The sequence below is a fragment of the Acinonyx jubatus genome, chromosome C1 (assembly GCF_027475565.1).
Source record: "Acinonyx jubatus isolate Ajub_Pintada_27869175 chromosome C1, VMU_Ajub_asm_v1.0, whole genome shotgun sequence".
NCBI lineage: Eukaryota > Metazoa > Chordata > Mammalia > Carnivora > Felidae > Acinonyx > Acinonyx jubatus.
In genome coordinates, this window is record NC_069381.1 from 97,098,386 (window position 1) to 97,126,059 (window position 27,674).

At 44.4% G+C, this 27,674-nt stretch overlaps 2 long non-coding RNA genes across 3 annotated transcripts; one reads left to right on the plus strand and one right to left on the minus strand.

Annotated features, from left to right (window-relative positions):
* Positions 1-212: 212 nt before the first annotated feature.
* Positions 213-19,643, minus strand: LOC128312080 (uncharacterized). 2 transcript variants are annotated; one of them, XR_008290885.1, is made up of 4 exons: positions 19,439-19,643; positions 15,397-15,465; positions 1,020-1,149; positions 213-332 (listed from the first exon to the last, which is right to left on the minus strand). It is a non-coding gene; the product is annotated as an uncharacterized LOC128312080 (long non-coding RNA). The 2 variants fall into 2 exon arrangements; XR_008290883.1 differs by lacking the exon at positions 15,397-15,465.
* On the plus strand, positions 18,952-20,654 carry LOC113599063 (uncharacterized). The gene is made up of 3 exons (XR_003419786.2): positions 18,952-19,981; positions 20,194-20,259; positions 20,459-20,654. It is a non-coding gene; the product is annotated as an uncharacterized LOC113599063 (long non-coding RNA).
* The last annotated feature ends 7,020 nt before the right edge of the window (positions 20,655-27,674 follow it).

Consider the following 27,674-nt stretch of genomic DNA (forward strand, 5'->3'; position numbering starts at 1 on the left):
AGGGGGGAGAGAAAGGAAGAGAAGTCACCCTTAAAGATCCATTTCTTGCCCAGAGGTTTGTTTTTCTGATTCCATTACAGGGAATGGATTTAAAGATTGTAGGTATTTAGTTACCTCTCCCCCACAGAAGTGGATATTCCCAGAATGATGAGCGAAGGATGGTCATAATTTGTTAAGATTTCTTGTGTAGTGTAACAGACACAGTGTCTTCTACCCAATTTTATTTTATTTTTTTCCCAGGGAAGAATAAAAACAAAGCAAAAAGCAAAAGGAAGTTCAGTGGACACCGTTGGATGGTGTGCAGAACCCCAGCAGAGAGCATGATCTAATATCTGAAATGAAACAAAAACATTTATTAAACCCGAGAATTGGGGGGCTGGGGTGTTCAGTGCCTTGGCTTCACAGATAAGAAAGCTAAGACCAGTGAAGTTTCTCAAGGCTGAAAAGTAATTGCAGAATTGGGCAGGGGTTGGGGGGAAGGCCATGGCACTTGGATTCTTTTCTCCCCGTGGAGGTGAAGAGGGTTTGTCCGGTTCAGGAAGGACTTCTTGGAAGGGACTTGTTTTGGGCAACTGAGAGGCTAATGTGAAGAGGCAAGATGGGGAACTCCCTAGGACAGTGGAACCCAAAGGGGACAATTCTGGGGCCATTTGTAACCAATTACAGATGGAAGGCAGGTAAGAAAAAAATGAAGAAAACAAGACAGGAGGACAAAAGTTTGAGCTACATGTGGACAGCAGCAAAAACGGAGACCTCAGGAAACTTTAGCGAGGAAAATCAGAGAAAAGTCCTTGTCAGGACCAAGAAAAAATAGGTAGTTTGTCAGCAAGGAGGAAGGTAAAGGAATTAGAGACAGAGAATGGAAAGAAAGAGGAGAGAGGAGCTGGGGGAGGAAGAAGGGGTTGGGGAGGAAGAGGAGAGGGGACAAGAGGAGAGGATGTGGAGGAGGAGGAAGATGAGGAGGAGGAAGACAAGGAGGAGAGGATCGCAACGGCAGCTAACATTTCTTAGGTGCTTACCACGTGGCAGACATTCTTCTAAGACACAGTGTTTGCGTCTGTATTTATTTATTTAATTCTAAGGACAGCCCTTTGAGGCTGACAGCAGGCCAGACAGTCTCAGGTTCCAAGAATCAGGAAGGATCATGGTCTGAGAAACACAGAAACAGCACGATGTTAGTTAAAGAAGGAAAGTGTTGAACTCAGAAGCAGACAGAGGGCATTTGAATCTCAGCTCCTACTACTTTGGCCCAGATCTGCCCAGGAGGTACCTTTAAGCAAACAGCTGAACCTTCCTGACACACTCAGTGATCAGTCCTAAATTCATATTACCTGAAAGTTTGTTTACAGAGTGGCCCATGCTAAAAGAAAGAAATGGGGTGAGGAGAACCACCTGCCGGTCCTGTCTGTCACCCACTTGCAGCGTGACCTTCAACCTAGGCATCGATATCTGGGCAGTTAAAAGACAGGAAGAAGTTACCCCTAAGATTCCTTCTAATGAAAAAAATTAAACCAGTCAATGTCTCATGGCTTTCATCCCCTAGCGCTGAGTCTTCTGTTCAGCTGTTTCTGAACCAGGAACAATAAATATAATTGTATATAATTGTATATACAATTGTATATAATTTGTAGCACATAAAGTCTGCTTTTGATTATAAAATCTGGATTTACAATGATAAGTCATGACCGTCGGTAGTGGTGGGAACAGAATGTGGTGATGTCGCGGGGTCAATAAAACTAAAGCCTCCTACTCCTCCGTGAGCCAACAGATAGTGCTTAAAGTGAAACACAGGAACGCGGCAACGCAAGAATGGGAGAGATAAGGAGGTAAATATCAGGAGAATCGACTGAAGATGGAGGAGAGTGAGTCTGAGTCTGGGAGAAAAAGGGTTATGGTTCTTTACAATAAGACTTTATTAGAAATACCAACTTTATGAACAATATGCCCTTAAAACTTTGATCAGACTAAATACTGAGATTAAATAAATATATCCTCTCAAAAACCCCAAAGGCATATGAACCTCATGGGGAAGAGAGCTGAAGCTTTGGTGGGTGTTGGAGCAGAAACTGGATGAGGCTAATGTTAGTGGATATGGGGCAAGACCACGTGACCATGGACGCCATGATAAGAGTTTGTGTTTATTCTGAAATCTGCAGAAAACCCCAGAAAGAAGACATGACACGATCAAGATTTACATTTTGAAAATGACAATCTGGCTCTCCCATAAGACTGGAGATGCCGTGAAAAGAGGAGCCAAGACAGTTACATCAGCCCTAGCATCTAAAGATAGGACCTAAAACAAAATGGCCCTTGGTAGACAATTGGTGAATGAATAAACTGATGAATGCATGAAATCCTACTTCCTTCCCCATGTCTCAGTTTCTTCATCTGTGTAATGGGGAGAATAAACCCCCTTCTTACCTTGTCTTCCCTCTTTTTTGTATACTCCCAGGAATGCTGGGAAACAAATGATGTGATAAGGGTAAAATATCTTAAGCTTCCTATGAAGTACCACTCTTTAAAAGGGTGAAAGCAAAGTATTCTGGTGAAATGAGGATGGGCACTCCTGTAAATTAAATTAAATTAAATTAAATTAAACACAAATGTCTGGGTTCTACTAGTTTTCAATAGCAGAGAGAATTATCCCGAATGAAATATGGAGGGACTGAGTCCACCTCAGAATGGGACGGTTTTTGAAAACTTGATATTTGAAATTGTTTTTCCATTTGCATTGAAGATGTTTAAACTGAAGTGCACCTTTTCCTCTGGAAAGCCCACTCCAAATGCAGCCCGGTCCATACGTCAGAGTGTGTGTGTGTGTGTGTGTGTGTGTGTGTGTGTGTGTGTTGCATATTTATAATGTCAGTATAGTTTGCAGAAAAATTTATGGGAGCAGCAGGAGTTCATCATAAGCAATAAAATCTTTTATGTGGATTCTTTCCCATTCTTTCCAATGGGATTTCTCAGGATTTTTTTTTCCACAACTTAATTTCAGACTCAAGAGAATCCCTGCTGCTGTTTTTTTTTTTTTCCCCAGCTGCTCCCGTCTTTCTCCCCTCTGCCACAGGGTACTGGGAAGGAGAGGCGGGCCATTCCCGCAGTGCCATTGGCTGACTGAATGAGGACTTTGGGCATCCATGCATGGTCTTTTGCTTGACAGGTCAGGAAGAACTGGGGGAAACATTCCCATCCCATATAATTCTGGACTCTGAGTTCAGGTGATTACAGAATGGAAAAGTGCATGGAGACACGACAGTGTCTCTGCAAGGTTACTACTGACAGGACCAGACTCATACTTGGAGGCCAGGGGACTACCATGGGGTATAATGGGAAGTATGTCAAAGACCCCCCCTGCCTTCTTCCATCTCTCCTTGCCAGAGCCGGATGCTTTTAGCCTAAAGTTTGCACTCTGTTTTTGCGGTGCCCAAATATTCTCCCTTTGCTTTGCCATTGCCAGGCATTCAAGAATTGAACAGTCGACTCACTGCAGAAGCTTGGCCTTTCCCTCAGTCTCCCTGCACAGCCATCTTTTTCTCTAGCTTCCCTCATTCTGTCTTACGAAGATGAGAGAAAGTTCTTGCACATTAACTTAAAAACTAAATTCTACCAGTCTTTCCTCCAGTTTGTAGAGAAACACAAGAAGTAGAAAACTTGTACATTGGAAACTACAAAACATCACTGAAAGAAATTAAAAACCTAAATAAGTGGAAAGCAATCCCATCTTCGTGGGTCAGATGATTTAATATTGTTAAGACGGGAGTACTCCCTAGACTGATTTACAGATTCAGCACAATCCCCATTAAAATCCTAACTGCCTTTTGTAAAAGAAATTAACAAGCTGATCATTAAATTTATATGGAAATCAAGGGACCTAAAATAGCCAAAACAGTCTTTTAAAAAAAAGAAGCGAAGTTGAACAACTCATGCTTCTTGATCTGAAAACTTTTGACAGTAATCAAGACTGTGAAAAGGGCATATGGATAGATACACAGATCAGTGAAATAGAACTGATGGTCCAGAAATAAAGTCTTTAAAAAAAATTTTTTTAAGGCTTATTCATTTTTGAGAAAGAGAGACAGAGAGGGTGAGCAGGGGAGTGGGAGGGGAAGAATAAGAGGGAGACACAGGATCGGATTCAGGCTCCAGGCTCTTAGCTGTCAGCACAGAGCCCGTCGCTGGGTTCGAACCGTGATATCATGACCTGAGCCGAAGTCAGACGCTTAACTGACTGAGCCACCCAAGAGCCCCCAGAAATAAACTCTTACATGTATGGTCAATTGATTTTCAATAAGGATGCTAAAACAATTCAGTGTGGGCAGTATGGTCTGTAACAAATGGGGCTGCGGCAACCAGATTTTCACAGGCAGTGAAGGAAGTTGAAACCCTGCCTTAAACTATATACAAAAACTAATTCAGAATGGATCATAGACCCAAACATAAGGCTAAAACGATAAAAAAAAAATAAATGTAATTCTTTGTGACTTGAATTACACAACGGTTTCTTAGGATATCCAAAACACGACCACTATACACACACATACACACACACACGTACGTATTGGATTTCATCAAAACTAAAACCTTCTGTGCTTCAAGGGACACCATCAAGAAAGCAAAAGACAACCCAGGTGGCTCAGTCAGTTAAGCATCTAGCTTCAGTTCAGGTTATGATCTCATGGCTCGTGGGTTCAAGCTCCACATCAGGCTCTGTGCTGACAGCTCAGAGCCTGGAGCCTGCTTCAGATTCTATGTCTCCCTCTCTCTCTGCCCCTCCCTCGCTTGTGCTCTCTCTCTCTCTCTCTCTCTCAAAAATAAATAAACATCTAAGAAAAAGACAATCCAGAGAATGGGAGGAAATATTTGCAAATCATATATCTGATAAGGGATTTATATCCAGTATCTATAAATGACTCTTACCATGAAACAATGAAAGACAAATAGGCCAATTAAAAAATGAATTTGAGTAGAAATTTCTCCAAAAGAGATATACAAATGGCCAAGAAGCTCACAAAAAGATGCCCAACATCATGAGTCATTAGGGAAATGCATATCAAAGCCACATTGAGATACCACTTCATATCTACTATGATGGCAACGTTAAGAAAGACAGTAAGAAGTATTGACTGGTTGCGGAGAAAGAACTCTTTTTGTTTATAATTTTTTTAAGTTTATTTACTTATTTTGAGAGAGACAGAGACAGCACAAGCCGGGGAGGGGCAGAGACAGAGGGAGAGAGAAACCCCATTCGTGCTGTCAGCTTAGAGCCCGATGTGGAGCTCGAACTCATGAAACGTGAGATCATGACCTGAGCTGAAACTGAGAATCGGGCGCTCAACCAACTGAACCCTGAAAGTAGAACTCTTATACAGGATAGTGGGAATCCATTCTGGCAATTCCAACTTCTGGGTAAATGGCCAGGGGAACTGAAAACATATCAACACAAAAACTTGTACACAATGTTCACAGCAGGGTCACTCCTCATAGCCAAAAAGTGGAAACAACGCAAAGTTCTATAAGTTGATGAATGGACGAATAAAATGGCACAGCCATACGATGACTATACAAGAGGGCATAGCCATTCAATGGCTTATTCAGTCATAAAAAGGAATGTACTATTAATACATGCTACAGTACGGATGGACCTGGAGGCCATTATACAAAGTGAAAAAAGCCAGATGTGAAAGCCCACATGTTGCATGATTTCGTTTATATGAAATGTCTGAAATAGGCAAATACATAGAGACAGAAAGTAGATTAGTGGTTGCCAGGGACTGGAGAGGGGGATACGGGGAGTGACTGTTAACAGGTATGGAGTTTCTTTTTGAGGTGATAAAATGTTCTGGACTTAAATGGTGAGATGGCTGCAAAATGTTGCAAATACTGAATTGTACACATTAAAATTTTATGGCATGTAATTATACCTCAAAACAAATTTGCAAAGAAATAACTGTTACAAAGAATGCATAATAACAGCTGATGTTTATTAAGGCTTTACTATGTCTGAGGCTAAAACTGACGTTGGCTAAAATTCTGTAGAGTAAAATTTGTTACCGGGGAAAACTAATGGAAAAATCAAATCTGTCAGAGAAAATTTACATCTGTAAATTTGACACAAGAAGGAAACCATTACAAACAAACAAACAAACAAAAAGGCAGAAGTTATATCACACACAAAAAATGAACGAATCAAATCTTTATGAAATATTTAAGTAGAAAATATTTAATTCTAGTAAAAATGCTTTAAATAAAATAAAGAGGATGATGGCAAATTTTGGAATGGCTTAACAGTACTTACAGGGAATGGTCTTAATGGAGCTTACAATGGAAAATGCTTTCCTTATAAAAATTGGTTAGGGTCTCCATTTTTCTCAGCCTCATCTTTAAATTTGTTCTTAGGTGCCCTGTATGAATCAGTCAGGCAGCCAATCTTGGACAAAAACCTGTCACCTGTCACCTGCCACATACACATTCATGGACTTGCCCATGCAACCAACACTTGCTGAGTACCTACTATGTCCCAGACATCATGTCAACAAACACATGGCCGCGTGCTAAAAATAAAATGATTGAGACAGGCATGTAAAGGGCTACTCAGAGAGCAAGGAGACCAGTGTGGTAATAGAGGTAAGCGCAGGGTAGCATGGGTATACCAAGAAGAGGCACTTGACATGGCCTGGTATGAAAAAAATCTAGTTAAGGACACCACTGTTGTCCTTCAGGTACTTCTCAGAGCTGTTTAGTTCTGAGATACTACATTTTCGTTTGTTTGTTTGTTTGTTTTTTTGTAAGTAAATTTTTATTTTGAGATAATTTTATTTTTTTGTTTATTTATTTTTTTTTTGAGAGAGAGAGAGAGAGAGAGAGAGAGCAAGCAGAGGAGGGGCAGAGAGAGAAAGGGAGAGAGGATCCAAGCAGGCTCTGTGCTGTCACAGGGCTCGATCTCATGAACCATGAGATCATGACCTGAGCCGAAACCAAGAGCCGGATGCTTAACCGACCGAGCCGCCCAGGTGCCCCTATTTTGAGATAATATTAGATTAATACGCAAATGTAAGAAATAATAGAGAGAGAGCCTGTATACCCTTTGCCCAGTGTCTCAGTCTGCGTGGGCTGCCACAACCAAGTTATGGGCAGCTTAAACAATGGAAATTTATTTCTCGCCTTTCTGGAGGCTGGGAGTCTAAGAGATCAAGGCGTTGCCAGGTTTGGTTCCTCCTGAAGCTTCTCTGGTTGGCTTACCAGAGGACTGCCTTCTGTGTCTTTATATGGCCCTTCTTCTGTGCAGGCATATCACTGATGTCTCTTCCTCTTCTTATAAGGACACAACCAGGCCGATTGGATTAGGGCCCTACCCTTTTGAATTACTTTTTTCGAGGCCCTGTCTCCAAATGCAGTCCTATTGGAGCTTACCAATTCGTGTGAATTCCAATTCATACGGGGGCTTCCCCATGAATTTTAGGGGATGCAACTCAGTCTATAACACTCAGTCTTCCCCAATGACAACATCTTGGAAAACTGCAGTATGACGTCACAATCTGGATACCGACAGGGATACAGTCACGATACAAAACATTCTTCATCACGAGGGTCCTTCATGGTGCCTCACTGCTCTCCCGCCCTGACCCCCTCCTTCAGCCCCTGAAACCACGTAGACTCTAATTCTCTATTTCTGCGATTTTGACATCTCAAGAATGTCATACGAATGGAATCACATGATGTAACCTTTTGGTTTTGGCTTTTTTTCGGTCAGCATAGTTCTCTGGAGATTCATCCAGGTTGTGGTGGATATCAGTCATTCATTCCGTTTTATTGCCTGGTAGTAGTCCATGAACGGATGTAGCACATTCTGTTTAACTATTCACCTGTTGAAAGATATCTGGCTTGTTTCCAGCGTGTGGTTTTTACAATCAAGTTTCTGTGACGATGTGTATACAGGTTTTGTGTGAAAATCGGCTTTGGTTTCTCTGGAGTAAATGCCCAGACTGCATTTGCTGGGTGGCGTGACGGCAGCCCCGTGCTTAATGTTTTATTTTAAAAGCTGCCAAACTGTCTTCCAGAGTGACTGTGCCATCTCACCTATTAGCCAGGATTGTGTAAGTGATCCTGTCTGTTCGCATCCTGGGCATCATCTGTCTTATATTAGTCATTCCGATAGGCGTATAGTTAGTGGTTGTAAGTTGCATTTCCCTAATGACCAATAACGTTGGACAGCTTCCCTTGTGCCTATTTGCTCTCTGGACACCTTCTTCAGTGAAATGTCTGTATGTGTCTTTTATCCATTTTCTAAGTGGGTTGCCTGTTTTTTGTTTTGTTTTGTTTTACTGTTGAGTTTTCAGAGTTTTTAATATATTCTAGATCCTAGTCTCTTGTTAGATACGTGGTTTGCCAATATTTCCTCCCAGTCTGTGGCTTGTCTCTTTTTTCTCTTATCGAGGTATTTCGAGGCATGAGTGTTTTTAATTTCGATGAAATCCATCTTATCCATTTTTCCTTTAATGCATCGTGTTTTGGGTATCAAGCCTAGGAACTTGGCTTAACCCCAGATCCCAAAGGTTTTTCTCTTTTTTTTCCCTAAAAACTTCACAGATTTGTATTTTACATTTAAGCCCATGATCCAATTTTGAGTTTATTTTTTTGTAGATCAGGGATCATTATTTTGCCCTTGCATGACCAGTTACCCCAACATTGTTTGCAACCTTCTCAAAAGTAAGTTTGGCATATTTGTGTGGGTCTACTTCAGGATTCTCTGTTCTCTTCCATTGACCTATGTGCCCCCCCCCTGCCAACACCACACAATTTTCACTACACTAGCTGTATTTTCACTCGTGACATTGGGTAGATCCCACACGTTTTACTCTTTTCAAAAATTGTTTTAGGGGTGCCTGGGTGGCTCAGTCGGTTAAGCATCTGGATTTCGACTCAGGTCATGATCTCACAGTTCGTGGGTTCGAGACCCGCATTGGGCTCTGTGCTGACAGCTCAGAGCCTGGAGCCTGATTCAGATTCTGTGTCTCTGTCTCTCTTTGCCCCTCTCCTGCTCACACTCTGTCTCCCTCTCTCTCTCAAAAATAAACATAAAAAATTTTTTAAATTGTTTTAACTATCTCAGTTCCTTTGCATTTGCATGCGAATTTTACTTTTTTAAGTTATGTTACGTTACATTACGTTACGTTATGTCATGTTATGTTATTTTGAGAGAAAGAGTGAGCCCATGTGAGCAGGGGAGGGGCAGAGGGAGAGAGAATCTTAAGCAGGCTCTGTGCCACGTGGGGCTCGATTCCATGACCCTGAGATCATGACCTGAGCCAAAATCAAGAATCAGACGCTTAACCAACTGAACCACCCAGATGCCTCTTGCATATGAATTTTAAAGTAATCTTGTGTATATCTATGAAAAGTCTGGCAGTGTATTTAATATGAATTACATTAAATCTGTATGCCAGTTTGGGGAGAATGAACTGCTTTATTAAGCTGAGTCTTCCAATTTATGAACAGGGAATGTGTCTCCATTTATTTTGGTCTTCTTTGATTTCTTTCATCAGAGTTTTGTAGTTTTCAGCATACAAGTCCCATATATGTGTTGTTAGATTTACACCTGAATATTTCTTTTTGTTGAGTAGTCGTCAATGGAATGGTGTTTTAAATTTCAGTATCCACGTTCATTGTTAGTATATAGAAGTCCAGTTAGCTTGTACACATTTGTCTTGCAGCCTGTGACCTTGTTGAACATGTATTGGTTGTAGGAGATTTCTTTTGTTGATTCCTTAGGATTTTCCACAGACAACCATGTCTTCTACAAAGAGACAGTTGCTTCCTTCCTTCCTTCCTTCCTTCCTTCCTTCCTTCCTTCCTTTCCTTCCTTTCTTCCCTTCCTCCTTTCCTTCCTTCCTTTTCTTCCTCCTTTCCTTCCTTCCTCCCTTCCTTCCTTCCTTCCTCCCTTCCTTCCTTCTTTCCTTCCTTCCTTCCTCCCTCCCTTCCATCTTCCCTTCCCTCCTTCCTTCCTTCCTCCCTCCCTCCCTTCCTTTCCTTCCTTCCTTCTTCCTTCCTTCCTTCCTTCCTTCCTTCCTTCCTTCCTTCCTGATTTGCTTGCCCTTTATTTCTTTTTCTTGTCCATTGTACTAGCTAGAACTTGTAACAATATATTGTACAAAAGTGTTCAGAGAAGACAACCTTGCCTTGTTCCTGATCTTAGAGGGAAAGAGTTCCCTCTTTTGCCATTAAGAATAATGTTAATTATAAATATTTTGTAGATGCTCATTTTCAAGGTGAGGAAGTTCCCTTCTATTCTTAGTTTTCTCAGCATTTTTATCACGAACAGATAATTGAATATTGTCAAATGTGTTCTTTAGTGATTAAAATGATCGTGTGATTTTTCCTTTAGCTATTAATAAGGTGGATTATGTTGGTTGATTTTTAAATAATGAACAAGCCTTCCATTTGTGGAACAAACCCCACTCTATTTGGTCACGGAGTATAATTTTTTTCTATATATTGCTGGATTCTCTTTACTAATATTTTGCCTCTAAATTTATAAGTATATTGGTCTGCTGTTTTCTTTTTTTGTACTGTCAATGTTTGGTTTTAGTATTATGATACTACTAACTTTATGAAACAAATTGGGAAGTATTCCCTCCTCTTCTATTTTTCTATAAGATATTTTGCTGAGTTGGTGTTAATTCTCTTTTAAATATTTGATAGAATTCTCCATTGAAACCACCTAGGTCTGGATATTTGGGACTTGGCAAGAAGTCCCTTGCCAAGTCCCTTGGCAAGAAGAATAGAGAAAGATATGTCTACTCAATCTTCCTAGAAGTGAAAGCCTGACTCCAAAATGTTAATGTGACCAGTTTACTGAAGAGCTTGGATCCCAAAGCTCCATTTTTGCCTCATCTCTACCCTTCAAATCCTATCTTCCCATCTCCCTACCCTGGATGATAGCGTGAGTGGGTCCTCAGACTTTCCAGGTCCAAGTGTGAATGGTCTTTATTTTCAGGGGTCAAAAAGGCAATCCAAACTAAGCCAAAATTCAATTTTTCATCCACCTCAGAGGATTCTTTTTCTTTCTACCACCGGACTTGGCCCCACCTTTTTAACCTGCATAGGGCAGAACTTGGCTTTCTCTTCTGCTTTGTTCTTCCTCTCCCTGGCTTCTTTTCCATCCACGGTTGGGGTCAGGGGAGGGGAAATTAAAAGACAGGGCAAAGTGTTACATTACGGTTGGAGCTGCTTCGGTCAGACAGGAGTGCCCCCTGCCAGTCAGGGGCCCAAATGTGGCTTCTCCCTCTGTTGTGGGTTCTCCTGAGCCCCTGCTCTAGGGGGACCACAGGTGTGGCACCGCTCTGTCAGCCTCTACAGACCTAGGGTGACAGACATTGTCTCCTGGCAACTGCTGCCCAGAGTCGTCCGTGTAGGGCACGGTTCTGTCATGACAGTTCAAGCCCAGCTGACTCCCACAGCATCTGCTAAAAGTGTCGCCAGTCTGCGATGTCTTCTTTTGACTTGCATAAACAGCTCTGGTCGACCTTTCTCCTCTAGAGTTCTCCCAAGGAGACTCAGGCAGATTCCAAGGGACACTGTCATGTCCTCCCAGGAGCTCATCTGCTCCTCCCCGTTGTGTTGTCCCAGCAGCACTGGGCAGCAGGCTCTCCACACCGGCTTGAAAAGGGGATGAGAAAAAGCTTTCCTCTGACTCTCACGAGGAGAGTGGAGGTACATACAGGACACTCAGATAAGCTGCTTTGAAGAAATCTTACTCCCCAGCATCCTTGATCAACCTCTAGCTTTCTCTTATATATAGGTTAGAGACGGGCGATGGGCCACCCCTTAGCAAATCCCACATGGACGGTCTAGCAACTTCTTTAGAAAGCAGAGTCATTTGTCAACTTGGGGCCCTCAGGAGAAATGCTGAGAAAATAGGGAAAGTCTCACTGAACATTCTGTCAGGAAGAACGAACGAAACACCATAGTCTAAACCATGCCCTAGGCCTGTAGAACAGTGGTTCTGAGACACAAGCTTGTCCCTCAAATCACCTTCATCCTCATGTACGCGTTGAGCTTTAAGCTGATCGCAGCCCACTCAGTGGCTAAGACGTGGTCTTCTTGTAACACAGCCACCTGTGCCATGGACTGGAGCACATTCAGCACAGACTGAATGCAATCAGAGCAAGTCGCACCTCAAAGGGCACAGCCTGCCACGGGACAGCTGGGAAGTGGCAGCAGCAGAGAGAGAAACTGGCTACAGCAATCTGAAGCTGAAGAAGCCTTTTTGAACAACAGACATTCTATGTGGAAAGTCTGTGGAACAAGAAAAGAGTAGTGGCCTTTGCGGCCTAAAGCTATTGTGTCCTACGCCTGTGGTAAGTCTTCCTGGGGTGCCCATGACAGCCCCTTGGTCCTCTGTGTGTCGCTTCAGCCCAGCTGGTGTCTTATAACACATTCCATGACATCACCCCCAAAATAAAGGATGAAGGGTTTGGGCAACACCCCACGTCTCATTCTGACAGTCCATTGTTCTGGTTACTAGAGTCTTCAAAATTGAGGCACACAGGTTGCCAATCTTCAAGGAATTTGAGTAAATAAAATACGTGGAGCCCTGAGAAGAGAGGGAGCTCAGAAGTTGACTTAGGATCTTACAGGACCCAAGGGTCATTAGCGTGTCACATGCTCTTGGACGGACAGCTGCAAGGAGTGTCAGTTAATTAGCTGTCCACTTAAGAGAATACACTTTCAAGGAATCTCAGGACCTCCGGAGGTAAGCTAGTTTGTCTCATTTCAAAATTTTTTTTTAACGTTTATTTATTTTTGAGACAGAGAGAGACAGAGCATGAACGGGGGAGGATCAGAGAGAGAGAGGGAGACACAGAATCTGAAACAGGCTCCAGGCTCTGAGCTGTTAGCACAGAGCCCGACGTGGGGCTTGAACTCATGAACCGCGAGATCATGACCTGAGCCGAAGTCGGATGCTTAACTGACTGAGCCACCTAGGCGCCCCTAATTTCAGGCTGTGGGTGTTGCAAGCCTGGAGCATGGGGTTCCGGACTCCTATTCCTTGGTTCTTCCCTCTAGCTGAGTGAACGCTGCGAGAGGGGCCTCCGAGGGTGAGCTTATCACTGACGTGGAGCTGAAGTGAGGACTGAGGACCAGACGTCAACAGGAGAGCATGGCGTTGCCATCCACCTCCTCTACAAAGTAGCAAATTCCGTCCAGACAACAGATGAATGCAGAGGCTTTCCCTTTCTCTCAGTGGCCACCAAAAAGTGTCAGGCCAAAACAAGACTATGTCCAAGCCTTCAGAGTATTATTTTGTTCAGCTAAACGATAAATTTCCCCTGGTCAATCATTGTGCGGTCCATGACATCTGAAAGGAGGTATCTCACGCTGCCCGCCCGGAGGGCAATCCATTTGGAAGTCTCTGGGGGGAGAGCAGAGCAGGGCTGATTTATGGCACCACCACAGGCATTACCGCAAGTATTGGGACCAAATGGAGGAAACGCCACAGAGCAGCCCTGAGGCCGGGCTTCCAGCCTGTGAACAAATCCTGCGGGTTGGGAATGCTGTTTTGAACCCAGCATGCACGAACCGCCTGCCCATACAGAAACCTCTGACAACACTTTCCTGTGAGAGACCTGGGCTCTAGGGAGGCCGGCTTCCTTCTGCGTCACCGTGATGTGACCACGAGGGTGGGAACCGGGCCCAGGAAAACTTCCTCCTGGACTGGGGCGACCCTTGTGCAGAATACTGGCTCAGAGCAGAGTGCTTTTCCCTGAGATATCAGGGCCTCTGTCACCCTGTCCAGAGGGGCCCCTCTGGCCACTGCCCTGCCAGGATCTGCCTTACTGCACCCTTGAGACTCTAGGGCTAAGAGCCGACTAATAGCAGGGCCTCTCTGTGTCCCAAGCCAAAGGGACCAGATTTAGAAAGTTTGATGACTCGGGTACCTGGGAATTCAAGGGCCTCTCATGCTATCAACAAAGCAAGCAAATTCTAAAAAATGAATACAATGTCAATTAGAACACAAAAATGCCAATGGAACTGTCTTGGAGCAGTAGAATTATGCTGATTTTTCCTCCTCGTACTTCATTGGATTTTCCAAGTTTTATATGCCTTTTGTATTGGAAACATAAGCTTTATGAAGTAAAAATGATCAGAATAACCATTAATTGATTCAATTTAATATTGCTCTTCAAAAGACTCATAAATACTGCTAGTAAGTAAAATCTTATAACTTAAAGCGCCCGAAGGTTGACTTGACTCCTGGGACCTTTTATTTCTCTGGGCCAGCTCCCCCAGATGTTGGCTGTCATCAAGACCTTAGTCGTTACCATGTCACAAAACTCCTGCATTTTCTAACAAAGGAATCATCTTTGTAAAGCTTCTTCATAGTCACATAAGAAACAAGACAGCTCAGTAAGCCCGCTATGCAACTTGTAAGAAAGCGACACAGTGTCCAGTATTAAGAAGGAATGATGACATAAAGATAATGGCCATTTATTGAGTATATAAGGTGCTTTGCCTTCATCTTTAATCCTTACAACAAGAAATAATGGGGGGTGGGGGGGGGCTAGGATAGGAGCAATTCATACTGCTGGGCTTGGATCCCGGTTCGACCATTTGTGAACTCTGTTACTTGCATGGTTACTTAACCTCTTTTACCTTCATCTGTAAAATACTACCTACCTGATCCAGTTGTTCTGAGGATTAAATGAGATTCCTCTGGTGAAACACGTAACATGATGACTGGCATAAAACAAGAAGGCCCCATACACCAGTTGTTATTATATTTGTTTTACAGAGTATGGCCGGGATGGGGGGGTGATGAAATGCATACCATATGGCTCCTGCCTCAGTGGAATTTATTTGAATGATACATAGATAGGTCTCCAGCTGATTAGTGCCTATATCCTCAAGTTTTAGGAGCAAACGACAATTGAATGTTCTCTCTTTGCCTCTCTATTGTGATTGGGAGTTTGAGGCCCAGTGTTGGAGGATGCCGTTAGCTAGTTAGACGGCGGATGTCTGACAGGCTACCCATGACACCATGACACCACACATCCGTGAGAGCCAAGGTCTGTGTCAACTGAGGTTTCCAAGGGTCATTAGTACGTATTCCATAGAGTGATTACAGTTATCAGGAAAGACCACTGCCTAATGGGGACATCCTTCCAAGAAAATTCAAATGGCAATGTAGCTTCCTGGTGGAGGAAATTTCCAGAGCCCGCATCTATTGCTTTTAGTGTGGCCTTGTACAGTTAAAACCAGAAAAGTCTGTCTCCCAACCTGAAGCCTCAGGAGTGAGGATAAGGAAGAGGGGAAGGAACAGAACTGCACTTGGAGCATTTCCCACATTAGGTTATTTCAGGATCTGTGTTGCTAGGTGTCCACATAAAATATATTCACCAGAGAAGCAGGAAGTTGAACACATTCTGCTCAAGACTTTTTTCAGCTGTGTGTCCACATTAGTGCCTCCTAGAAAGAAAACAGAGACAAAGACGGTCCTCCTTGGATTTTATATCCAGAAGCCCCCCAAAACAAAAATACTTGGGCAACTTTGATCTATAGACTTGTTCTTTCATCTGAGCTATGAGACTATTGGACGAGGCAAGTCCTCTAGGCCACTAACATGTTTGAGTTATTCTTTCACAGACAGTGGGGAGAATTCTGGATTGGATGGGTCCCATGAGCAATGTAAAGGGCTCTCTCTGTGTGTCTCCTCTCACTTTCTGCCTCCTTCCTAGGTGATGTCATCACTCCACTGGTTTTTACTGATCACATATGACAATGTCTTGAAAAATGCAGATATTACAGTCAAGGAAAAACTACATGACCCATTTCAAGGTCTCCTCTATGCTCCAGACCCATTGGATCAGTTAAGAATCCGTTTAGCTGCAAGTAACAACAATAAAAAATTCAACTTACAGTGGTGTGGCAGAGTCTATTAGCTATCCACAAAATCCATCCTTCCATAGAAGCTGGAATATGGTCTCCTGGTTACTCTGTATTTCTCAGTTCCCCTTGCAGCTAGATGTGGCCACATGACTCAGTTGTCTCCCATGCAAAGGGAGTGGAAGTTAAATATGCCATTCAGGGGCCTGGCCTATAAAATCTCCCTTCTCCCCCTGCTGGCCAACTGATTCTATGCTCAGAACAAAGTCAGAAGCCACAGGTTGAAAACAATAGATCCACTATTACCTTGTGTCCCTGGGCTTTCCACCACCAACAACCCGCAACATCCAGCCTTGACCGACCAAAACTAAGAAATACATGTTTATCATGTCTGAGCCATTACTTTTGGAATCTACTCATTACCTTACTGTATCCTACCTTAAATAAAACAAATGCCTTAAACTAACAGAACACTTTTATCTTACTTAAGAAATTCAGAGAGTAGCTGCTGGCATTTATTCAGATGCTCAAGGGTGCCATCAGGGACCAAGTGTCACCTTCTGCTTACCATCCTTAAGGTATTGTCTTTGTTCTCAAACTCTTGTCTCATAGCCACAAGATTGCAGCTGCAAAGGGATATGTGGGCTACGGGGGTTATGCTCACCTCCGGACAGGGAGAAGGGAAAATCAGCAAAGTGTTAGTTCCCCAGTTGTGTGTCTTTTTATGCCTCAAGGGAAGCCCCTCGATATATTTTAGCCAGAATAAATGAGTCACTTGCCCACAGTTCGACTAAGTGGCCAAGGGGGAAGAGATTAGCACAACTGGTTCAGACCAACCTCACTTCATCCGTAGGGGTTGGGCCTAAACCCTTCCAATCTCAAAGGATTTCTGCCTATAAGTCAATAAATTGGGGCTCTAGCAACAAGAAGGTGGGACATAGGGGATGGTTGTTATGTAAGCAAAGATCAGTGTCTGCCATAATTGTGTATTGAACCATTTGCTGAACATTTCCACCTACTTGGCATTTTTAACACCTTTCTTCCTCTCACTTCTAGATCCAATTTTATCTTCTAACTGTCCCCTCACTCCTGCCCTTTTTCTCTGTTCCCACTCCCTATTGTCTGCTCCAGCTGTCTCTAGCCTGCCCTTCTATTCCATTTCCTGCACAGTCACGGCAGGGATCTTACAGAAACTCAAACGTGACCTCAACACTCCACTCTGTAAATTCTCCAACAGCCCTCGCTATGGAATCAACTCTTATGTGTGAAATCTAAATACCACATATTGTAAGTCATGCGCACACACACACACACACACACACACACCCTTTACACCTCTATTCTCTCTGCCCAGAATACTTTCTCTACCTTTTCATCTGTCCAACCTTAAAACTTAATTCAGTCTTTAAAATGACTCTTTCCCTGCCTCCTCCCCAGTACTGACTTAGGCCCTCTCCTTGCTGCTATGACTGTGCCCTGAAAGTATGCTATGTTCCACTAGTGCGTCTGTTCTAAGTTCTTCTAGTGCCTTGTCTACGTGTCTGTCTCCACAACCACCCTGTGACCTGCCAGAGGACAAGGGCCACATCTTATTCATGCATCACCTCACCCAGTAATTGGCCCAAAGAAAACACTTCTGCAGGGGCGCCTGGGTGGCTCAGTCGGGTGAGCATCCGACTTCGGCGCAGGTCATGATCTCACGGTTCGTGAGTTCAAGCCCCGTGTCGGGCTCTGTGTGCACTCTCTCTGTCCTTCCCCCACTCGTACTGTCTCTCTCTGTCTCTCAAAAAATGAATAAATGTTAAAATAAATTTCAAAAAAAAAGAGGAAACACTTTTGCAAATAGATGGAATAAAATCTGATTTTCATCGGCACAATACCAGTGGTTTAAAATGACTTTTTTGTGCGTGCGAGGGGTCGGGGGGATGCCTGGGTGGCTCAGTCGGTGGAGCATCCGACTTCGGCTCAGGTCATGATCTTGCGGTTTACGGGTTTGAGCCATTTCGGGCTCTGTGCTGACAGCTCGGAGCCTAGAGCCTGCTTCAGATTCTGTGTCTTCCCTGCTTGTGTTCTCTCTCTCTCTCAAAAATAAATGAACATTAAAAAATTTTTTTAAATGACTTTTTAAGGCTTTTTTACACATAGAGCAGCCATATAATTTCATTAGTATTTTTCTTCAGGATTGGCAAATGAATGTCTGTCTTCATAGTGCACACCCTTAGAAGATTAATTCTTTGTTAAGTAAGATCTCCAGATAACCACAGTGAGTTACCAACAGAATACTAACGTGAAAATGCATTCCTGGGATGAATGAAGACTGCGGCAGTATCTGGGAATAATTATACTACAATATTATTGCTTAATAAGGGCGGTAACTGCAGCCAATTTTGGGGCACTTGAATTGTGACAGCACTTTGCAGCTGTTTTTAAATTTAATCCTATCACCTCATGAATGAGGTGCTCTTACTAGCTTCATTCCGTGGAGAAGAAAACCGAGGCCTGAGGGTATAAGAGATGGCTTAGATTCACGCAGTCAGGAAAAACCGGAACCAGGATGGAAACCCACTTTTTCTGACCCCAAAGCACACCTTTAACTAATCTACTGCCCTCCCTTTAATGTCATCAACCAGGAAATCTTGAGAGCTTCTTTACTATGTGAAAAAAGAGGGCTAGAGAGAGTTTTTTTTGGTTTTAGGTTTATGTTTTTATTTTGAGAGAGAGGGAGAAGAGAGCAAGCAGGGGAGGGGCAGAGAGAGAAAGGGAGAAAGAATCCCAAGCAGGCTCCACACCGCCAGCATAGAGCCCAGTGAGGGGCTCGAACTCACGAACCGCGAGATCGTGACCTGACCCGAAATCAAGAGTCGGACACTCAACTGACTGAGCCACCCAGGTGCCCTGAGAAGTTTTTTTTTGTTTTGTTTTGTTTTGTTTTCCAGAAAGACTGAAGTTAAGCCCGAGATTGGATTTATTCCCCATAATGAGAGACCCCAGCTTGATTGAATGGCGGTTGGCAAACACACAGTTCACCCTGTGGTTCGGCTGTTGCCATCGGAGAATTTCCCTTCCTGTGATCGCAAGGACTCCTTGAGAGAAGTGGGAAGGCTTGGGTGGGTTTTTTTTTTTTTGCCTGTTTGTTTTGTTTTTAGCTCAGCGCTTCTGAAACTGGAAGGTGCGCGCGCATGACCTGAGGTGGGATCTTGCTGAAACGCAGACCGAGGACCCCTGCGCCGGATCCGCGTCAGGCGTGGTCACAACGGGGCCGTGTAGCTCCTGCACAGCCTCACCTCGCGGGGGCACCAGGCCCAGAGCCCCACTGCCGTGCCGAGAGGGCGATCCTCTCCCTCCAACCGCAGGCCCAGGTGGAAGCCAAGCAGTTCCCACCATCCTCTGCGTGAGGGAGAAGGGACGGCCTCGCGGGTGAGGCTTGGTTTTCTCCCTCCCTGGAGGAAACAAAAATCAACTTAAAAATAAGTTCAACATCCATTTCGGTATGTGCCCCAGCCATTCTGTGAAATCCTCAGAATTTGATCAGCCCGTCAACCTCTCACTTAATTACCTTTTCACCTCACACTTGCCTGACCCAAGAAAGTCTCCTGCCATAGAGGGCTGCGAGGTGTTTTCAGAAGCTGGAAAGCAGCTGAGCACAGTGTCGGATCCTCGCCCCCGCCCCGCTCGGGCCTCGGGTCAGGCCTCGCCTGGCAGGTGCACTCGTGGCCGCTCTGAAGTGACCGTCCGCTCCCAGGAGGCCTGCAGCTTCCAAGGGCGGTTGGCCGGCTACTGGGACTCACCCCGCAGCGCGTCCGGCTCCAAACGGAGCAGAGGAAACACCATGTCCTCAATGACTTATCCTTGACTGACACCATTTTTTTTCCCCCCTCAGCGGGGCTCTTCTTGTTATGTGGTTCCTGCAATATCCTCTCCTCCCACACATTTTTCCCCCCCTGTCAAAAAAGTTTCTATTTTCTTCCTTGAAATCTTTTTCCTGGTCTTTTTTTTTTTTTTTAATCTCGCTTTCCAGCCTTCCTTTAATGAGGTCAAAGACTACAGACAGACCTATAGATTTTGGCTTCATCTGAGGACACGGAATTCAAACATCCAGGTTGGTTTTTTTTGTTTTCGTGGTTTTTTTTTGGTGGGGGGTGGTAAATGTTGAATAAGCTGCAGCACAGGAATGGAGGAGAGAAAGCGCTATCTCTCGAGAGTTGACCATGCACCAGTGATCGTGCTAGCTGCTTTTACAGACCTACCTCGTGGGCTCCTCACGGCATCTCTGCAGAGCAGACCGGTCCAGACTGTTACCCCTTTTCACAGGTGGAGAAACCAAGGCTTAAAGAGATCAAGAGGCTGCCCACACTTACACAGCTGCTAAGGGACAAGGTCAGAATTCAAACCCAGTTATTCCCAAAGCCAGCGCCCGGGTCCTGTCTACTGTACCGTGCTGCATTCTAGACCCTGACGCTTCTTGGTTAGAAAGCTTCGACTTTCCCTCTTTAACTGAGAAGGAAGCGGAGGCCCCAGGGCCTTGGGGACTTGCCGTGGTGGGTCCGACTGGCTTCATCCTTTCCTTCACCAACAGGAACTTCGTGTTCTTCCTGTCACAGGTATTGACGTGTCCCTGAGGGTTTCTCAGCCTCCTGATGACCCCGGCATGGCATACCCGAAGCCTCAGTTTCCTCCTCTGCAAAATGGAGGCAATAATGGTATCTACCTTATAGGAATCAATGAGAAACATTTGGCCCAGCATATGACTCATAATAAACATTTAATTATTATTTCCTGTGAGTATTGTGGCTGCTGCTGCATTATCATCATTATGATTGGTGCTCAAGATGAAAGTCAGTAACAGTATGTCCCATTCGTGTATTTAACAGATAGCCACTGAGTGCCTAACTGTGCCAAACACTTTTCTGTGAGCCAGGGACATGGTAGTGAGGTCTCGATCATCCTGGATCTTCCATCCCAGTCATGGGGGAGAACCAGCACATAAAACACAGGGCAATTTCTGGCAGTGAAAAGCACTGAAAGAACCAAAACAAGAAATGAGACTTAGTAACTAGGGCTTGAGGTGGGGAGGGCTGCTTTGACATGGGGGTCAGGAAGAACACTTCAAGAAATACGTCAGAGCCAAGCCCTGAATGATGAGAAGGGGCCAGTCAAGCAAAGACAAAGGTAAGGAAGGCATTCCAGGCAGAGGGAAGAGTCACTGCAAGGTCCAGAAGTGGGAATGAGCTCAGCACATCAACCATGCTTGTCTGTTTCCAGAACGTTCCTACGCGGGGTAAGAAAGAGTGGTATTTGTAGCAGTTACAAGTACAGACAGATGCTGGAGCCCATGCTGCCTGGTTTTATATCCAGACTGTGACCTTGGGAAAGTCACCCAACCTCGCTACATCCCAATTTCCCGGTTTTCAAATTGGGGAAAACAATAGCGAATATGAAATTAGTTAGACGTGAAGACACTTTTCACAGTTCTTGTCACATAATAAGCAGTCAATGAGGGAAGCTTCTTGACATGATGATTATGAATCCTTCATTAAAATATACACAGCCCTCGAACAGTTCTTGGAAATAGTAAGTCAACAGGTGTTAGCTGTTGGTGGTGGTGCCCAGCACCTGCTGGGGTTTCACCGTGTATCCAGAATGAGTAGGTCACTCTGGTACCCTTCTACCTAGATCAAGTATAGAAGAAACACTTGGCATATCATTTTACCATTTCATTTTAAAATGCACCAATATAATCTCCATGGTCAGGTTGACTTCTGTTTTATCAACATGTGTTTATCAACATACCCATTCCGTACTGAATGGAAACTATGCTTTAAAAAAAAATAGAAGAAAGGAAAAACAGAATCACAAAAATCAGGGCGTTTATTGGAAACTGATCACTTATTTGCCAAGTGATTTAGCTACTGTTTCCTCAGCAGTGACTTACACAGTGTGGTACAAAATTCCTCTATTTTCTTCATCATTTCCTGAGGACATTCATTCCCCTCAGGAGGTGAGGTGCTGTGAAAGGGTGAGTTCAGATTCGGCCTCCATGGAACTTGGGTTGATTTCAATGGTTTCCCATCAATGTTTTTCTGGCTTCGATGTTATTACCTATGGGTTCTTGGCCCTGGCGACACCATAATTCATGGCTGACATGGTTTTGTTCCCATGCCATCAGAAAGTGCAAATTCTCCCCCTTCAACCATCAACAACTGGGTTTTATGAGCCCAACCCAAGAGAATTCCTGGTGGGGCCGACCGTGGTACAGGTCTGTTGTAGCAGGAGACCCTGGTGGTGTTTCTCTGCGTGGGGGAACTTCCCCAGGGGTGGAGCCACCAGGCCTGGGCATCAGCGCTTCTTGGACAGCCCCCCATTCCAACCGTGTGGCCCTTCAGAGAGAAACTGATTTTACAGATTCTCTATTTAGGACATCAAGATAGGTTGCCATGGAAAAATGACATCTTCCAATTAAAAACACAGAGAGGTCACAAGTTTCCCAGAACAACTAGGGCACAGATCCTAAAAGGAAAGAAATGAAACATTTAAAAAAAAAAAAAAAAAAAGTCAAACAACCCTCCAGAGCTGCGTCAGCCTGTAACTTTCCAAACCTGAATGAAATGCCTTGTGTGGACACAGCATGCCGAGTGGACAGTGTAAATTCACCCCAGTAGATGTCGGTTTGGGCTGGCAAGGGCTCAGCAGGCAGAAGTTCAGGGATGCTCAGGGAATATCGACCTAGGACAATTATCCATGTAGATGAGCCTCCTCAGGACTGGGGCGGTGGGTGGTACATGGAAGGGAAGGGCGAGCAATCAGGAAGCTGTTAGTTGCAGAACGGTCTTAACACTCTCTGCCAATTTCCCTTATTTGTGTACTCTGTGCATGTATTGCGAACACCCACAACATGAGTTGTACTTATTTCTGTCTCCCCACACTGGACTAGGGGTTGCTCCAGGACAGGCACGGTGTTGTGTTTATTACCTCCATATCGCTAGTGCCTAACATATTGTTTGGCACATAGAATGTGCACAGTACATCCTGGTTGAGTGAATGACGACGATGATGCTGATAGTGTTATGCCCAGAATTCGTGATCCCCAAAGACCACCAGGGAGCCGAGTCCGATGCAAAAGCAAAAGAGCCTTTATTCGAGCTAGCTCGAGCTCAATCCCCTACCTGCACCAACGCAGCGGTGAGATACCTGGGGGGAGAGAGCGAGTTTCAAAAGCACACAGGTTTTATTGGGGTCTAGGGGCAGTTGGTGAGGTAATGGCTGTGGCCTCAGCCGATTGGCTGGGGAAGGGTCGTGGCCTCGGCCGATTGGCTGGGGAAGGGTCGGAGTCCTGTTACGAAGATGCCCGGGCTTGTTTTGATTGGGAAGTTTGAACGGGTGAGGGGGAGGTTACTCAAGGGGAGGAGGCGTGGTCAAGGTGAAGGACACAGAACAAGATGGAGTCGGCCGGCATAGTCCCGCCCTTTCAATAGCTGCAGTCCACCGAGTGCCCTGGGCATTGGGACATTATTAATCTTCTTTTACAGTAAAGAAACTGCATCTCAAGGAGGTACAGTAACCCACATACATTCACACTGCTAATAAGTGACAGTGATGGCAACATGACACTTTCTGACTCCAAAGCTGAGGAGTAAGCGAATCCTCATGGGGCTGATTTTCTCTCACTCAGAGGTTGCTGAACTCACATGTGGTTTGAGGGGCCCTTTGCCCTGGCTCCTCTCCCCCTTCGCTGACTGCTTGTTGGCACTTTCAAGTCCCCAGTAATTCCTGAACTAGACTAAGCAAGAAAAGGAAAAACTCTGCACTTCAGTCTGGCTGCTTGACCAAGGCTCGTGTGGAAAAAGAGAAGCCCACGTGGTAGGGGGTGAGGATGTGGGATTCCTGGTTCTTTTCCCTCCCCTCTTCTGCCCATGCCTGGTCAGTGTTCCCCAAGTGGGGAGTGTAATCACACTCCCGGGATGCCAGCTGCCACAAAGCGGAAATCAGCTGTGCTCTACGCTCCTTATCACTGGGGAGGTAGGCGTCCTGAGTGTGGACTGGGTTTAGAATGGAATGCCATCTAAAAGTTCTTAACGATGAGCTGAATGGAGTGGGTTCTCATTTACCCGATACCTCCCTGTCACACAAACCCATGGGCACCGTGTGCATAGAGCATTATGTGGATAGCACCCCTGAGGTCTGTGTAAGAATGTTTTTGATGTTATCTTTCAACTTTCAAGTATGTTTCGCATAATACATTATCAGCAGGTGTAAAAGGGCTTTTACCCACATAATTTCATTGCACCCTGTGAGGTAGGTACTACTGTTACCCTCCTGTAGAGATAATAGGACTAAGTTTTGAGGGATGAGTCACTTTTGCTCTATCAGCCCTATCCGAAGTATTGTCCACAGATGGCAAGTAGCGACATGAGCTAGAAGCTTGTTGGAAATGCAGATGTTAGGGTCCTAAATCCCCGACCTCCTGGATCAAGGTGGTTGGGCCCAGGAATCTGTTTCAACAGCTCTCCAGGTGGTTGTTGTACATGATGGAGTTTCAGCAGCGCTGCCCCAGGACACAGAATAAGTGATATTCTCTCCCACCCTGAGTCAGGCCATGCTGGAGGTACCAGGAAAGGTAGAGAACAAGCCAAAACCTTTAGTACAAATCACAGGGCAACTTCTATTTGTTGAGAGAATGTGAACTAGCCATTTCGCTTCTGTGAAGTTCAGTTGTTCCATAAAACAAGCATACTGTTTACTGGGAAGGGGTGAAGATCAAATGCAATATTGTGTATGAAAGTACCTTGCAAGTTGTTAAATACTAAACACTATAAACTTTTGTTCTTTACTATTGGTTTGTAACCATAGTAATTTTATTATTAGTATTGTTGTTGTTGTTGTTGTTATATTTTACACATAGAAAACCCAGGCACTAGTGGGTAAACTGAGATTTAAAATTTGTACTAATTCCCAGTAGGTTTCCATTATGTAATCCTATTCTGTAAATATAAAATTATTTTCACAGAAAAGAAAACAAAGGCACATTGAGGGAACCCAAGCTGATAAACAATGACAACAACCATCTCAATAATTACTTGTGTAAGGAGAGGTGCCATTCTGTCTACCCGCAGGGATAAACTTGACAGTGGAAAGACGATGGGAGTCAGCTCAGTACCTGCATCAGCATCCGGGCTTCCCACTTGCGGGTTATTTGATCTCAAACAAGTCTCTTCACCTCGAAGAGCCTTGTTCTTTCCATGCAAACTTGAAATTATAATAATAACTACATGAGAATAATACTGATCTGTTGGATGTGAGGCTGAGATAAGAGGAGGTCTGTGAAAATGCTCGGCAAGCTGCAGCTTACCGTTCAAGTGTTAATTGCGCTGGTCGCTATTGTTGTTTACACTAAGAGAGACTAAATGGCGCTGAAGAGAGAAAACAACGTCTCACAGAGGAATCTTGGAGTCCTGGTAGGAGGAAGGCTGGGAAAGGAGAAAAACAAGAAAAAAGGAGGGGGAAAAAAAAAGGTGTTTTTTGTTTTTTTTTTTAAAAACTCTCTCGACCCTGGGCAGCAAAGAAAGAGAGGTCTCTTGGTTGGGAGGAGGATGAAAAAGCCCCCAGAGCCCGAGGGGACCACGCAGTCACCCAGGAGCTGATGGTCCTGGTGGCTCAGACCATCAGAAATGGGCCTGCCAGAGACCAAGGGTGTCCAGCTCAGGGCTTGGCACATGCCTGGCTCAACTGTTCAGGATTCACATTCACAATGGCCTCAGATGTAGACTTTGGACGCCACTTCCAAATGAGTTTGCATAGGCACAGAGATACTGACAGAATGAGAGATGCTGGTCATGCAGCCTCACGCGGGTGTCTCATCGCCAGGCTGGGCCTCTCTGTGGTGCACTAAGAATTCATTTTTTTATAAATCCTTTGGTCACATTGCGAATATCCCATTATATTTTTTTTATAAAAATGTTGATTTGTTAATTATAAAATGTTTACAGTATTCCGGAATCTTCATGAATGTTCGGGCCTGCTTTCACTTTTCACTCTATCAGGAGCCCCTGAGAGATGCCAGTCAAGATCGGCAAATCTAGAAATCCGGCTCCTCTGTGGGACGTAGCTGGAAACTCTGGCATGTGGACATAGATGTACTTGTGTGTTCCCTGCGTTGTCCTGTGATAACTGTGTTTGTGCAATACTTTAAAATGTACATGAACAAAAATAAATAAATAAAATAAATAAATAATAAAATGTACATGAACTTCATGTACATTCTTACTGCTTCACAACCACCTTGTAAGTAAAGCAATTTTATCCTCATCACTCATATTCTCCATCGCAATGTCACACACTACCCCTAATCGAATGGGATAAAACAACCAAATGTACTTCGTTCACGAACCTTCCACCTGCCCTGGGGAGGGACAGCTCAGCTCTGCTCCACTCAGCATGGGCTGTTGTGGCTCCAAGTTTGGGAACTAGAATCACCTGGAGGCTTGCTCACTGGTCCGTATGTCTGGGGCTCTGGCCAAGGATATCCAAACCGAGAGCTGGGACAACAGGAGCTCCTCCATTTCTCTATCTCATGTGGTCAGTTACTGATTGTAGAAGATACGGAACTTCTAAGATAGCTAAGATAGGCCGCTTACGCAAGAGGTGCTCAGCAAACGACAGCTACTTGTTTTTGAATGCACCTCCCCGGAGAAAAAACTCTGTAAAGCTATTGTTACACTTGGCGGAAAGTCAAAGAGAAGACTTTCGGTATGGTCAGATATCTGAGGATCTGAGTGGTATTTGCTTGTAGGGGATGTCACCAAAATAGCTCGCTCATTTTCTGCTTTTGAGTAGGGGCACTTCTCGGGGTTTGATTGCAAAAATGGAAATAGACATGGACACTGAGCTGGTCACCTCAAATGCCCGATCAAGAGCTTCTAACTCCCAAAACACATCTTTGGAGAAACAGGCCCTACGTATACTCACATGCCTGTGCCTGTGTGATTTTTGTTTCTTAATGAGCTTGCTTTCCAACTCTTGCTGGGGTTTTTAACCTCATGGTAGGTCACCCACCCACGTGACCCAAGATCTAACTGCCCGGAATGAGGTGGCAAAAAGTCAAGTGGCTTGGTAAAGAGCATAAAATGAGAAAGCTGCTCTCAGAGGCCTTATCTCCCCTCTGCTTTCAAAGCTGGACACACTTTAATTGGGTTTATGTATCTCAAAGTGCACACAGTTGTGGCAAAGTCTAACAGACAGGGCTATAACGTACAAGTCCACAAAGGATGCTTGTCTCTCTCAGATTTTTAAGCGCCGTGACTAATCAGGAGGAGGGCTGGATGCGTGCAAGTTCTTTTAGGATGCTGACCTATCCTTTTGCGAATGCAGAAAATGCCATTCATTTTCACATAATGAGAAGGGATCCTCTTTGAAGTCTAAAGCCTCAACCTTCTGACCATAGTCTATCTGTTGATCTTCAACTGTGCACCAGTGCTGAATTCCTTGCGGATCTGCTGGTAAAAGTGGCTCCAGTATTTCTCTGAGAAAGAAACATTCAAAGGCTTATTTAGGAGGTATGAACTAGGCTGCCTTTCTCCTTCTGAGTTTCCTTTCAAAAACAGGGAGTTTAGGCTCTTGGCTGTTCGACTGACCCCGGAGGCATGGTGACGACGATGGTGACGATGGTGGTGATGGATAGTTAGCACTTACACAGCACTTACTATGTGCCAGACACAGTTTTGTACATATTCCCTCGGTTCATCTTCGGAATAATACTATGATGTCGGTACTATTTTCCCGGTTTTGCAGGTGAGAAA